General features: G+C 46.8%; 2 pseudogenes; one reads left to right on the top strand and one right to left on the bottom strand.

Annotated features, from left to right (window-relative positions):
• The first annotated feature begins 1543 nt into the window (after nt 1–1543).
• On the top strand, nt 1544–2475 carry Gm15165 (annotated as a pseudogene).
• On the bottom strand, nt 8218–9618 carry Gm4990 (predicted gene 4990; annotated as a pseudogene).

Raw genomic sequence — 13243 nt, 5'->3', positions numbered from 1 at the left:
TTTTGTTGTTTGGCTTTTATTTTAGCACTAGGAATCTTACTCAGGGCTTCACACGTGTTAGGGAAGTGCTCTGCCGCCGAGCTATATTCCCCAGCCCCTCCATCATTCTTTTAAAAAACTATATTTTAATATTCTTTAGTTCTCTCTCTCTCTTCTCTCTCTCTCCCCCCCTCTCTGTGTGTGTATATGTAGATGCATCTGTTGGGGTGACTACAGAATCCAGAAAAAAAATTTTGTTCCCTGTGTATGAATGTTTGCCTATATTATGTATGTATGTATGTATGTATGTATGTATGTATACCATATGCCTATCTGGTTCCAGAGTCGGCCTGAAGGAAATACCAGCACTGAGCCATCTCTAGGCCTCTAAACCTACTTTCTTAGAAGTTTGTATAGTGGAAAGTCTTAGGAGATAAAGATGCTATGCCCTTATACGGTTCAGGGCATAAACAGTTCTTTCAAGAACAGGATGGGCCACTTTGCAGCTTTTGAAAACACCACTATTTCCTGGACTAGAGAGACGGTCGCTTTTAAACTTGCCACTTTTGAAGAGAGCCTGGGGTCAGTTCCCAGCACACACATAGTGGTTCACAACTATCCATAAGTTCAGTTCCAAGGGATCAGATGCCACCTTCTGACCTCTGCAGGCACACACGTGGTGCAGATACACATGCAGGCAAATGCTCAAACATGTAAAATAAATAAATCTGAAAAAAATAATGGAAACCTTGCTATTTCTTACCCTTGGCTTCCTGAGCTGGGACACATTTTCACTGCATGTACAACACGTACCTGGGCCTACATTTCCGTCGCCTTCATGGGACTTAAGGGAGAAGGGAATGAATATAAAACCGCATCTTACGCTGCTTACCACGTTGTAGGTAAAAGTCCTGTGTTTTGATTAGATTCTTGTGTCTTCTTCCAGCATCCATAAAATGATAGCAGGCTAACTTGTCTTATGAGCAGGATAAAAATCTTAAGGCCCTTCATAGTTCTGTTTTATGGAGCAGTGCTGAGACTGGGCTTCACTTTGTAGCCCAGGCCCAGCCTTGAACTACATAGAGGCAATCAATCCTCCTACCTCAGACTCCAAAGTGTTGGCTTTACAAGTCTGAGCCATCATTCCTGAAATTTTGTAGTTTTGGTGTTGTGGCATCCCTTATACAGTATTTTTACTGATGGGTGTTCCTACTGATGCAGTAGAAACTCAAATTAATAGAATTGATTAATATAATAGAAAGGATACACTAATAGTTTTGCTTGGGAAACATTAAGTCGCACAAGTGGAATTTAGCTAAAGGAACACAAAAGACCCCAAAGAAAAGTAGTTTACTAACCATGCCTGTTATAATAAAAATGTATAGTGCCAAGATGGAAATGTTTATTCACCAGGATTGACCAGTCATTAGGCCCATCCCCAAAGAACATGCCACTGACAGGCAGCTCAAGGGGACAGAGCAAGGTGGTAACCATCCTTAAGATCTGGTCTGCCACTAACTCCCCTATGCTTATCAGGAAATGCAAGAATCTGTAAGTGGGCAGGATGAACCTGGGTAAAGAACAGCTCTTGTATATTTAAAATGATTCTGGCAATATCTTTGCTGTGTAAATTTGCCCAAGTGGCTAGCCTTGCCCTTAGTGAGGCAGTGGGGGAACGGTGTGGGAAAGAAGATCTGACCCCAGGAGGCTTGAGCCCAAATCTGGGCCTTGGCACTTCATAGCTGGGTAACCCTGAGCACATGATTTAGGCCGCCAACTTGCTTCCTTTTAAAAAACAAACAAACAAAAAACTGGGGGAGTGCCGTGGTCCCTGCCTCCTCTGTCGCCGCCGCCTCCGTGAAGCCCTCCATGTCTGCGCAGCTCGGCTCGCGGCTCCCGGCGCGGGCGCAGACTGGGGCCTTGGCGGACAGTGCCTGAGCAGGCGCGGCGGGCCAGGCCTAGGGACTGGCGCGGGGTGCGAGTGGGGCAGGAGGCCCGGTCAATCCCGCTTCCCTGCCTCCCGCAGCTCATCGCTCTCATAGAGGAGCAGCTCGAGAGCCGTGGGTTCTTTGACAGCTTCCGCTGGGACTGCCTAGCCAACATGGACACTCAGCCAGCTTACCAGACCCCTGAGATGGAAGGCGGATAATTTTGTGTCTACACATCTGTACAAACAGGAACGGAATCCTGCAATGAACAAGAGCCGGTTGGGAAATGGGCTGAGGCAGAGCGTGGTTCAGTTAGGCATGTTGGAAGCAGGAGTGGACAGGATCGTTTCTCAAGCTAAACCAAGCTAACCACACCTTCAGGCCACAGATAGAGCGAGCAATCCACGAGTTCCCCGGCGGCCCAGAAAAAGCTGTGCCAGCTCTGCCTCCAGAATCTGAAAGCCCGGATCCTCTAGCGCCATCCCAGGATGCTTCCTTTGAATATGCCCGGTACCTTTGGAAAGCTCTATTTAATGAAGCAATGGATTCCTGTTTCATACGAATATAACTTTAGTCGACCATGGCCTTACTGATGTCAAGACTTTGGCCTTGACTGTGATGGTGTCCACACTGGATGGAGAGCAAGTTTGCTGGTGGGACAGTTACCAGTACTTGCTCATAGATTGTGTCACCTTTGACTAGCCTGTCGAGGGCTGTGACCCCAGTAGACACTAGAGGTTTAAGCACTACAGTGACGTGGGCTGCCCTGAACGAACCTTTATACTTGAACACAGACACTGCATGTAGATGCTAGCGCTTGCGCTCTGTGGTATGCAGAAGCCAGGCTGAAGGCTAGCTGGTCAGGACAGCGAGGGTCAGTGGGAGCAGCTGTTAGACGGTGGGTTGTTGATACGCTAGAGCTACAGACTGGAGCATGTGGCAGTTAGCAGCAGCAGCAGCCTTAAGGCTGTTGTGACCTTCCTGTGCTTGGGGATCTTAGTGGTTTCCATTCCTTGTCAGAGGTAGTGTTGGAGCCCTGGAGTGAGTGAGGAAGCTGAGACTTGGGGTGCAGGGAAAACCCCCAGCTTCCATCCTCAGGGGCGAGTCACCCTGGGTGCCCTGCTTAGTTCTCATGCTTGTTTTTTTTTTTTTTAACTTGATAATAGTGAATGTTTTACAATTTAAAAAAAGCTGTATGGGGTTCTTTCCTTCTTATTAATCATTTTATTCATTTACATTTCAAATGATATCCCCCTTCCTGGTTACCCCTCTAAAACATCGCCATCCCCCCCCCCCCCCCGCCTCTACGAAGGTGCTCCTCCTTTTAAGGACTAGATGAAAACATTGTAAACAGAACTGTGCCTTCCACATACTGAGACTGGGCAAAGGGTGGATGTATCCTATACTTGATGGCCTAGGTGTTTCAAGCAGCTGAGTATATTTTCTTGCAGATGATATATGAACATCCTGGATATGGAGGACTGTTGTATTCAATTTTACCAAAATGGATATTTGTTGAAAACACCACTACAGCACTGGTGAGGTGGCTCAGCACATAAAGCGCTTGCTGCTAAACTTGGTGATCTGACTTTAATCTTTGGGTCACAGAAGGTGGAGGGATAGAACTGACTCCCATATGCTGCCCTCTGACTGCCCCATGTTCAGTGTGGCTGGTACATATGCACATGCTTACGTCTGTGCATGCACACACATGATATAATTTTTAAAAACCCCACTATTAACAATAAGGTCTCAACCGTACACAAAGAACTATTACTATAACTAAGGAATGCTGAGAGTGAGGGAAATAGTCTTCCCTGGGGAAGAGCACACCAATTAGTGACCCATGAGCAAATGGCCAGCCCTGAAAACATACATACAAACGCCATAGCTGCATATGTAGCAAAGGATGGCCTAGTTGGCCATAAATGGGAGGAGAGGCCCTTGTTCTTGTGAAGATTCTAGGCCCCAGTACAGGGGAATGCCAGGGTCAGGAAGCAGGAGTGGGTGGGTTGGGGAGCAGGGGGAGGGGGGAGGGTATAAGGGATTTTTGGAGAGGAAACCAGGAAAGGGGATAGCATTTGAAGTGTAAATGAAGAAAATATCTAATAAAAATAATATATATACATACATATACTAACAATTAATGAAAAAAGCCATGAATTTGAAAGAACACAAGGAGGGGAATATAGGGCAGCGGTTAAAGGAAGGAAAGAAAAGGGGAAAATGATAAAATTGTATAATAATCTCAAAAAAAGAAAAGACTGCAAAACCATTGTATCCATTACCAGCAAGACTCACCTTTCTCTAACCAACAGGATGGCATTTCAGCGATGCCAGCTTCATTCAACAAAGACAAAAACTATATTGCTGTCAGCTGGGAGGGAAGAAATATGGGAATAAGACCCTGAATAGAGACAAAATGTCACCACAATGGAGACCACTGGAGGGGAAATAACAGAGGCCACTAAATGGTAAGTAGAAACAAAGGCAAATTTATTTGTCTGAAAAGGAAGGGTACACCACTGGGGCAAAACATCCTGCTTATTGTACCTGAATGGACCATGTACATTGCTAAAGGAGAAAGGACACCAAAACTGGCGCTGCACCGAGGTCAGATCTGCTCGAGTTCTTTGCAGCTCACTGGGCTACTTCACTTCTTCCAAGTGAAGTTCACACTTCCGAGCACACACTCCCAGCAATGTCCAGGATGCTCCAGTCAGCTCGCTGTCACTCTGGTGGCAAATGTGACCAGCATGCTTGAAGGAGGTCAAATCTTTGTTGAAGAGCACCAGCAGGACCTCAGTACAGGTTTACACCAGTGGCAATCACGGTCCCCTGTACCTTTGCTAACCTCTTTCAGACCTGACAGACCAAGTTTCCATTTCTTCTTAGGAAAAAAGGCAAACAAACATACATGTGCACTTCCTTACAGAGGCAAGTTTCACATAGGCAGATTACCCTTCAGAGTTACAGAAGAACAAGGCATAGGCAGTAAAACAACCCCGTCCATGGCCGATGGCAGCACCACTACCCACAATAGCCAAAAGGTGGAAACAGATCAAGCCATAGACAGACAAGGGATTGAGGACCAAAGTGCTGGTACACAGTACAATATGAACAAACATTACGCACCTGCCAGGCAAAAAGGCAGACACAAAAGTACAACGTTGTATATATAAAACACTGTAAAATTCACCTAATATAAACACAGGGAATAAGTCAATTTATAGAGACACAAAGCAAATTAGTGGTTGCCAGTGGCTGGGGGTAGGAGTGGGGGGGGGAGGATGGCTTCCTGCTAGTGCTTAATGTGTACAGGACTTTTTTGAAGTGCTGAGCATGTGTTGGAAACAGAGGGAGGGCTTGGCTGCACAGCACTGCCCATGTTATAAATGCTAAGGAGCTGCACCTTGATGTGGATCAATGCTTGTTACAGAACTGCTCCAACCTCAACCCTCTAAAAGGCAGAGCAGCCCAGTCCACTGAAACAAGGAACTGAGATGAGGTGGGCAGGCAGGGAGTGTCAAACAACTGATGAGGAGGAACCGGGGTGGGGGCAGTGGAGGAGGACTTCCCACTTAACAGCCTCAGACAGCTGTAGGAATGCAAGAAGCAGTCTGGAAGACTGCGCTTTAAGTTCTTACTTATTGCCTCCGTGCCAGTAACCTAGAATGTTCTAAAACACATAAATGGCTTCACAAGGAGAGCCACAGCAAGCCACCCCAGATGGCCTTTTCTGGGCCAGTGGCAGGGTCTGGAGGAGAGCTGGGGTCTGCCAGAGCCCTGGTTGCAGGGCAAACCTTCTGAGGGTGGGATGCTCATCAGACAAGTCTGCCATGGGCTCCCTTGCACAGGAGTGCCAGTCTAGGCTATACTCAATTTCAGTGTGACAGTCCTAATCAGGCCAGGTGGGGGTGGTGCACACCTTTACTAGCGGCACTCCGGAGACAGAGGCAGGTGGACATCTGTGAGTTTTCAGGCCACTCTGGTCTACAGGGTGAATTCAGGACAACCAGAGCTACCTAGAGAGACCCTGTCTCCAAAAATTAAAAAAAAAAAGTCATTAAGGATATATCCCTTCTTCAAAAATTTGTTAAAATAGCAAAATGCGTGTTTGTTTTAAATCACCATTTACAAATAATCCCTAAAATACTAACTTAAAAGTGTATTATTGCTATTACAAAAAGATATACTAAGTTTATTTTATGTGCTTGGGCATTTCCATGCATGTATGTGTACCGTATGAGTACCTGGTGCCCACACAAATCAGAAGAGGGTGTCAGATCTCCTGAAATGGAGTTAAAAGATGTTTGTGAGCCGGGCATGGTGGTACATGCACCCAGGAGGCAGAGGCAGGTAGCTTTCTGAGTTTGAGGCCAGCCTGGTCTACAGAGTGATTTCCAGGCCAGCCAGGGCTACATAGCGAAACCTGTGCCTCAAAAAACCAAAAACCAAAACAAACCAAATGAACAACAACAAAAAAACAAGCAAACAAAAGATGTTTGTGAGCCACCATGTAGGTGCTGAGAACTAAGCATGGTTCCTGTACAAGAGCAACAAATGCTCTTAATCACTAGGCCATATCTTAAGTTCTTATTTTATTTTAAAGGTATATTTGTGTGGGAGGGGCACCAGTATGTCAGTCCTCGAAGAGGACCGACACATGTTAGATTTTCTGTAGCTGGGTGTACAGACAGCCTTAGCCCTGCCTGACATGGGTGCTGGGAACCAAACTCCAGTCTTGACAGAATAAGTGCTCTTCACTGCTGAGCCATTTAGGCAGCCTCATGGTACTGTACCTTTTATATTTATCTACTGACAATCTGGAAGAGACTAAACATTTGAATGTGGAATCACATTGGAACACTACAATACACTTGACTATATGGAAAGCAAAAAGAATAACAAGCAAAATTGCCTCAGTTTTTAATATCCTTTCTCTGATTCTATGTAAAACTTGAGTATTGTGGGTTTTTTTTTCTTCATTTTAAACTATAATATATTAGGACATTCAAAACACCAGAGGTGAAGTAAAAACTGAGAATTGATTTAGCTCAATGCTGGCACATTTTAAAGAGAATTAAGACTCAGGATTTTGGGGTGTTTGGTGGGCCTCCTGTTCTATCACTGGGTTCACCAGCTGCATGCCCACACGGTCAGAGCACTGAGTGCCTGGTTTGCCCACAGTTACTATGTGTGGTATGATTCTCACCTGCACATTCTGGCTCTGAGTCTGCCTTTGCTGTACTAGGGTAGCAGGGCGCTCCAAGCTCTGTAAATGAGTACTCTGCCTGTGACTCTTCTGGGTGGAGCCTACCCGAGATACCACAGATGTCGGGGTCGGGGTCAGTTGAACTCCTCTGGCCCCACCAGTGTTAAGGAGACCAGTTTGTTCAGTGCTAAGGCGACTAGTTTGCCGAGCTGGCAAGAGCAACTGCTGATTATTATTAGGCCCTTGGGAGGAAGCTGGTGGCACTGGCTGTGGGGGGGCAGGAGCCTTGGGTGTCTGCTGCTGTTTTGGAATCAATACATATATCTGCTGTGGCTGTCCCTGGGATGACTTTTGAGGCCCTGGACGCAAAATGACAGAGCCAGGGGGAAGCTTTACAGTTAAGGGATTTGCCGTATTATTTATAATGATTTGCATAGGCGACTTTACGGGGCGCTGTGCTGGCCTAGGTGGCTGCTGTCTGGTTGGTAGAAGGCTGTTTTGAGTGATTCCTGCAGCAGCTGGTACACTAGTGGGGCGCCCTAGGACCTGGGTTGAATTACCCACCAAACTAGGTTTTGCTTTAGACTTTACTACATTGATCACATCTGTGGTAGTGATACTGGTAAGGCCCTGGACCTTCGGCTTGTTTTCTGATGACCTAGCAGTAGGCTGGAGAGCTAGAGGAAGGACGTTAACTCTGCTCATGCCCACAGTGGCCTGCTGAACCACAGTGCTTGTCTTAGGAGCAGGTGGTACATTCTGACCACAGCTGACAGTCGAGGAGCCCAGTTTTGAGATCTGGGTAAGTGCAAGTGGTGGAAGAATTCTGCTTTCCTGCTCTAAGACTGAGGTTGGCACCAGACCAGTTGCAGGCTTTGCCACCAGACTGGTTGCAGGCTTTGCCACCAGACTGGTTGCAGGCTTTGCCACCAGGCTGGTTGTAGGCTTTGGCACCACACTGATTTTGGGCTTTGCCGCCAGACTTGTTGTGGGCTTTGGCACCACACTAGTTGTGGACTTTGGCACCACACTGATTGTGGGCTTTGACACAAGACTAGTCGTGGGCTTTGACACAAGACTAGGTGTGGGCTTTGGCACCACACTGACTATGGGCTTTGTCTCCAGGGAGGGTTGAGGAAGACAGACTGAGCTACTAAAACCCTGTGTCACCTTATCTGAACACTTAGCTTCACCCTGGGCAGACCCTTGGCATATATCTACTATCTCCCTAGGCTCAGAGTCTACCCTCGCCACGAAATCATCTGCATAATCATCCAGGGACATGTGAGGGAAATACATGTGGCTATCAATTCTGTCCTCTGGAAGTGGCCCTATGTCAGCAGAGAAAAATGGATCATTAAGGGACTTCATAATATTTGAATTCATTTCCCATAGCTGATTGTCATCCTCATAATCAAACATAAAGCCATGTTTTACCTCAGGAACTTCGAGGACATTTGGCTCTTCATCATCAAAGAGCAGAGATGGCACCTTGTTAATATATGTCTGCACATCCAACTCTGAAGGCATGGTCAGTTCACAGGGTCCCTGCATCCATGCATCGGTGTCAGTAAGCAGCAGCTCATCTGGGTCATCTGGACCTATTTTTGCCTTTTTGGAAGGTGTCATCGTTGTGAGGTCAGGGGGACATGTACACCCAGATGATACCTCCTGTTGATCCAGAGAGGGAGGTGTAGGCCTCTTGAAGCATTGTTTCACAGGGTCAGTGTTCATCTTCTGCTCATTAAACAGCAGTCTGTTGGCTGTGCAGGCGACAGCAATGGAGGGATCCAGACACAGTGGCTCAGCTGTTGCTAAAATCAGTCGGCGCTCAAGCTCAAGTTTTTCTTCCTCATTCCACTGCCGGTTATCACTTGTAATGGACTCTACATCGCTTACTAGACTCTGCATCGTGGGACGTAAGAGAATATGCCGAGTTTGGTAAGCAGGAGGCGATGTAGTAGACGGCACAGCAGACGACTCAGCAGATGATGCAGCAGAGGACCAGGCAGAGGACACGTCAGATGACAGAGCAGGCTCTGCACCAAGCTCCCCAGGAGGGTGGACGTTACTGCATTGTCTGTAGTCTCGGATTTCTGCTATGACACACCCATGGTGAAAAACATTCACAGGAGACTTGTCCAGGACATCAATCAGAAAAGAAGGTAACTCTTCAGCATCCAAGTATTCAAGCAGTTTCTTTACGTCATAAGGCAACTGAGAGGTCTCTGAAAATGACCCACTTTTGTCCTTCAGCATGAGAGAATAGCCCTGATTTTCGGAGTACAGGTTGACCACTAAACATGGCAACGCCTCTTTCCTCAGAAGCTTCTCCAGCAAGTTGGCATTGCTTTGAGGACCCCCTGCCTCTGCCTCTCTTTCACATTCCTCAACATAGATGTCATACAGTTTTTCATGAAGAGATTTTTCCCTGGTGGAAGTTAATCTCGGAGGAGGGGGCTGCTGCTGCACAGACTCAATAATGTCATCGGCCCACTCAAAAGCCTTCTGTAAATTTCGCGCCATCGTAACAAACTAATCAGGGCCTTTAAAGAACAAAAAGAAACAAAACGCGTTGATGGAGGCGGCGAGAAGTCGAAATCAGGGCAGTTCTAGAAACCGTCCGACAAAACTCGACAACTGTGCGCAGGGGCACACGACCCGAATTTTAACATGGGCTCCAAGAAACCCACCTCCCACGGCCGAGGCGGACGCCTCCAAAAGCCTGCACTAGCCTCTTGGTGCTTAGGCCGGCGCACACGCAAAGCCCGTCTGGGCTGCACCAGGGAACCTCGACATCACAGCAAAGACGAGGCAGAAGCGAGCTGGAAGCTCCCTCAACAAGTCTGCAAGTTTCCGACCCCCCCCCCATACCTTCGGGGCTCACAGCCCGGGTGCCGGTTTGCACCCCTCCGTGCAGGAAGCGGACACGCAGGGCTTTGGAGCCGCCTGGCTTGCGCGCGTCGTCCGTCCACCGTCCGCGCGTAGTCCGGGCCTCATGCTCCTTAAGCCTTCTGGGTAGGAGGGTCCCTGGCCAGACTTCCTTTCCAGGGGTGACTCCACTTCCGCTGGAGAAGGCGGGAAGATTTTTGGGGGCGGTGCCCTATTGTCCATTGAAACCTGAAAGGCGCTCGAGCGGAAGCTTGCGCAAGCTGGACTTTTGTTGTTGTTGTTGTTGTTACAGTTTCAGCTTCCACAATTTTACACTGGAGTTCAACCCGCAGGGCCACTGAGCACCATTTTAGTTGTCTCAGTGGGTTCTTCAAGAACTGATGATCTACGGCAACCAGGGGCCGTCAGATCGCCGGGAGTTTCAGGGCCAGCCTGGCCTACGTAATTCAGTTCGAGGCCAGCCGGGCCTCTATAGTCAGTTCTAGCCAGGCAGGGCTACATAGTGAGACTGTGCCTGGTTATATTTTCGGGGAGGTGGGGGGTGGGTGGGTGGCGGTTTGAGACAGGGATTCTCTATGTAGCTCTGGCTCTCTTAGAACTCATTCTGTAGACCAGGCTCTCTTCGAACTCAGAAATCCTCCTGCCTCTGCTCTCGAAGGCTGGGACTAAAAAGTTGCACCACGACCACCTGCCGTGACTGTATTTTTTTTTTCTTTTCTTTTTTCTTTTAAAAATTTGTTCAGAATCTCCTGTCACCAATGTTTTGGTGATTCCTGGTACCCATCACTGATAATTTAGCACACCTTGTTAGCCTTTGTTACCCTGTATAGCTGTGGAGACCCTCACTGTATGCTTGTGTGAGCATTACAGCACTTCATTCAATTCTCCGGGTACATCCCCTCCCTCCGTAGCCTGCTCCTCGCCCCGCTCCGCCCCCCCTCCCCCCTCCCGCCCCAGGGTTCTCCTATAGTTAGACACATAATGTGGCATTCTTATTCATAACCACTTACCTTTTATTTCTCTCTGTGTTTCTAGTTTTTCTTTTCTTTTTCTCTCTTACTATTTTGTGTGTATGGGTGCTTTGCCCACATGTATGGTTTTGTACCACGGAAGAGCAGTGCCCACAGAGACCAGAAGAAGGCATCAGATAGGGTGTGTTCAGCCACGTACATGCTGGAAATGGAATCCAGGTTTTTTGGAAGATGAGCAGTGCTTTTATCTGCTAAGTCATCACTCCAGCCCTATTCTTTTCTTTAAAAATAGATTTACTTTATGACTTTATTTACACACACATGTCTTCAGAGGATAGGCGGTGTCAGATGCTTTAGAGTTATAGGCAGTTAGTTGTGAGTTGCCTGACAAGGTGCTGGGGACTGAACTCTAGTCCTCTAGAAGAATAGCAAGTGCTCTTAACCACTGCACCAATCTCTCCAGCCCTGGCTTGTGTGTGTGTGTGTGTGTGTGTGTGTGTGTGTGTGTGTGATGAATTTCGTCTATGGATTCTATTTATAGAATCTTGTTTTCTAGTCCCATTGTTGCCTTGAAATTTGCCAGTCTGTTTTTTTTTGACAGCGGTTTAGAAGATTTACATACAGCACTGACACACAATATTCACAGTGATTATACCTGTAATGACAAGAATCCAAGATAAATCTGTGAAGCCCCTGAAGTAGACAGATTTACAATAAATGCTTTTTTTCTTTCTTTTTTTGTTTTGTTTTGTTTTGTTTTGTTTTTGAGACAAGGTCTCACTGTGTAGCCCTAGCTGCCCTGGAACTCACATGTAGATCAGACTGACCTCTGCCCTTACCTCTGCCTTCTGAGTGCTGGGCCACAAGGTTCAGATAAAGGCTTTAAAAAAATCAGTAGTAATCATGATTGTTACAAATCATTGTAGCATTTTTAGATTTGGTTAGAGTAAAAACTTTTTACCTGACTCTCTTTGAAATGATTGGTGTTAAGGAACAGATAGAAATGGATTTCTAGGGCTGGATATATAATTCCTTGATTTCACTTGACTAAGCATAGGCAAGGTCCTAGGCTCAACCCACAGTGTGGGAAAACAAAAACAAATCAGCCACAGCCACCACTGCCGCCACTGCCACCACCACCAAAAAACAAGCCAACAAAGAAAGGAAAAAAAGTACGGTTTTCTAGCTCCCTTGTTATTCTTTGGAACATGCACCCTTCTGGAGAGGCACAGAGGGCTTTCTTTTTTCCTTTCTGTTTTTGGTATATGCTTTATAGATAAGTATAAAGGGTCTGCATGTGCACTGTATGTGCATGTGCATGCAGGTATGTGTACACATGCGTGTTTATATATAAGGAGGGCAGAGGTCAACATTGGATGTCTCGCTGGATTGCTCACTCTTCATCTTTGGAGACAGGGTCTCTCAGTAAATTCAGTGCTCAGCATTGGTTAAACTGGCTGGCCAGTGAGCTTTAGGGTCTGCCTGTCTCTAGTGTCCCAGGGCTAGGGCTGCAGTGAGTGGTAGGAGGCTCCTTTTTATATGGGCGCTGAGGATCCGAACTTAGGTCCTCATGCTTGTGAGAGAGGGACTTTTCCAGTAGAACTGTCTCCCCAGACTCTTACTTTCTTATTTTCGGTATCTCTTGTCTTGTTTTGCTTTGCTTTTCTCTTTTCTTTTTTCTTTTCTTTTTTCTCCTCTCTCTCTCTCTCTCTCTTAAATTCCATATCTGAAATGAAGCTAACCAAAGGCTTGGATAGTTAAGTTGTATTTTGCTTTTCCTTAACCACCCCCCCCCCCCCACACACACACAATATCTCCTGGGTTTGCTTTTATTTTGCTGGAGGAGGAAGGGACAGAGATCAACTTTATAGCTTCATTTGCTATTTATAGGTATAGGTGCAACTGCTGCCCCTGCTGTTAGTTAGTACATCTCTTTTAGCATAAGAAGGTCCCTGATGCCTCACCTCCAGGTACTCTCATCTTCCTCCCATCCTGTCACTGGTCCCACTTTCTCCCTGCAAATGCCTTTTCTTCAATTAACAATCCTTCTACTCCCACTCACTAACCCTGGTGCTCATGCAGCTTCTTTTCCTCCTGTCTCTTCCTCTTTCACATCCCAGGCATCCTTTTGACTACCCCCACCCCCATCTTCCTCACCTCTGTTTATTTCTCTCTTGTGTCCCTTCCCAGTTTTTTAAGGCTTCACTTACCCTTACAACTGTTTATTTGTATTCATTTATACAACACAGGCTTGCATT

This window comes from Mus musculus, chromosome X (genome assembly GCF_000001635.26).
Source record: "Mus musculus strain C57BL/6J chromosome X, GRCm38.p6 C57BL/6J".
In the NCBI taxonomy this organism is placed as follows: Eukaryota; Metazoa; Chordata; class Mammalia; order Rodentia; family Muridae; genus Mus; species Mus musculus.
This window is presented reverse-complemented; position numbering and strand designations above follow the sequence as displayed.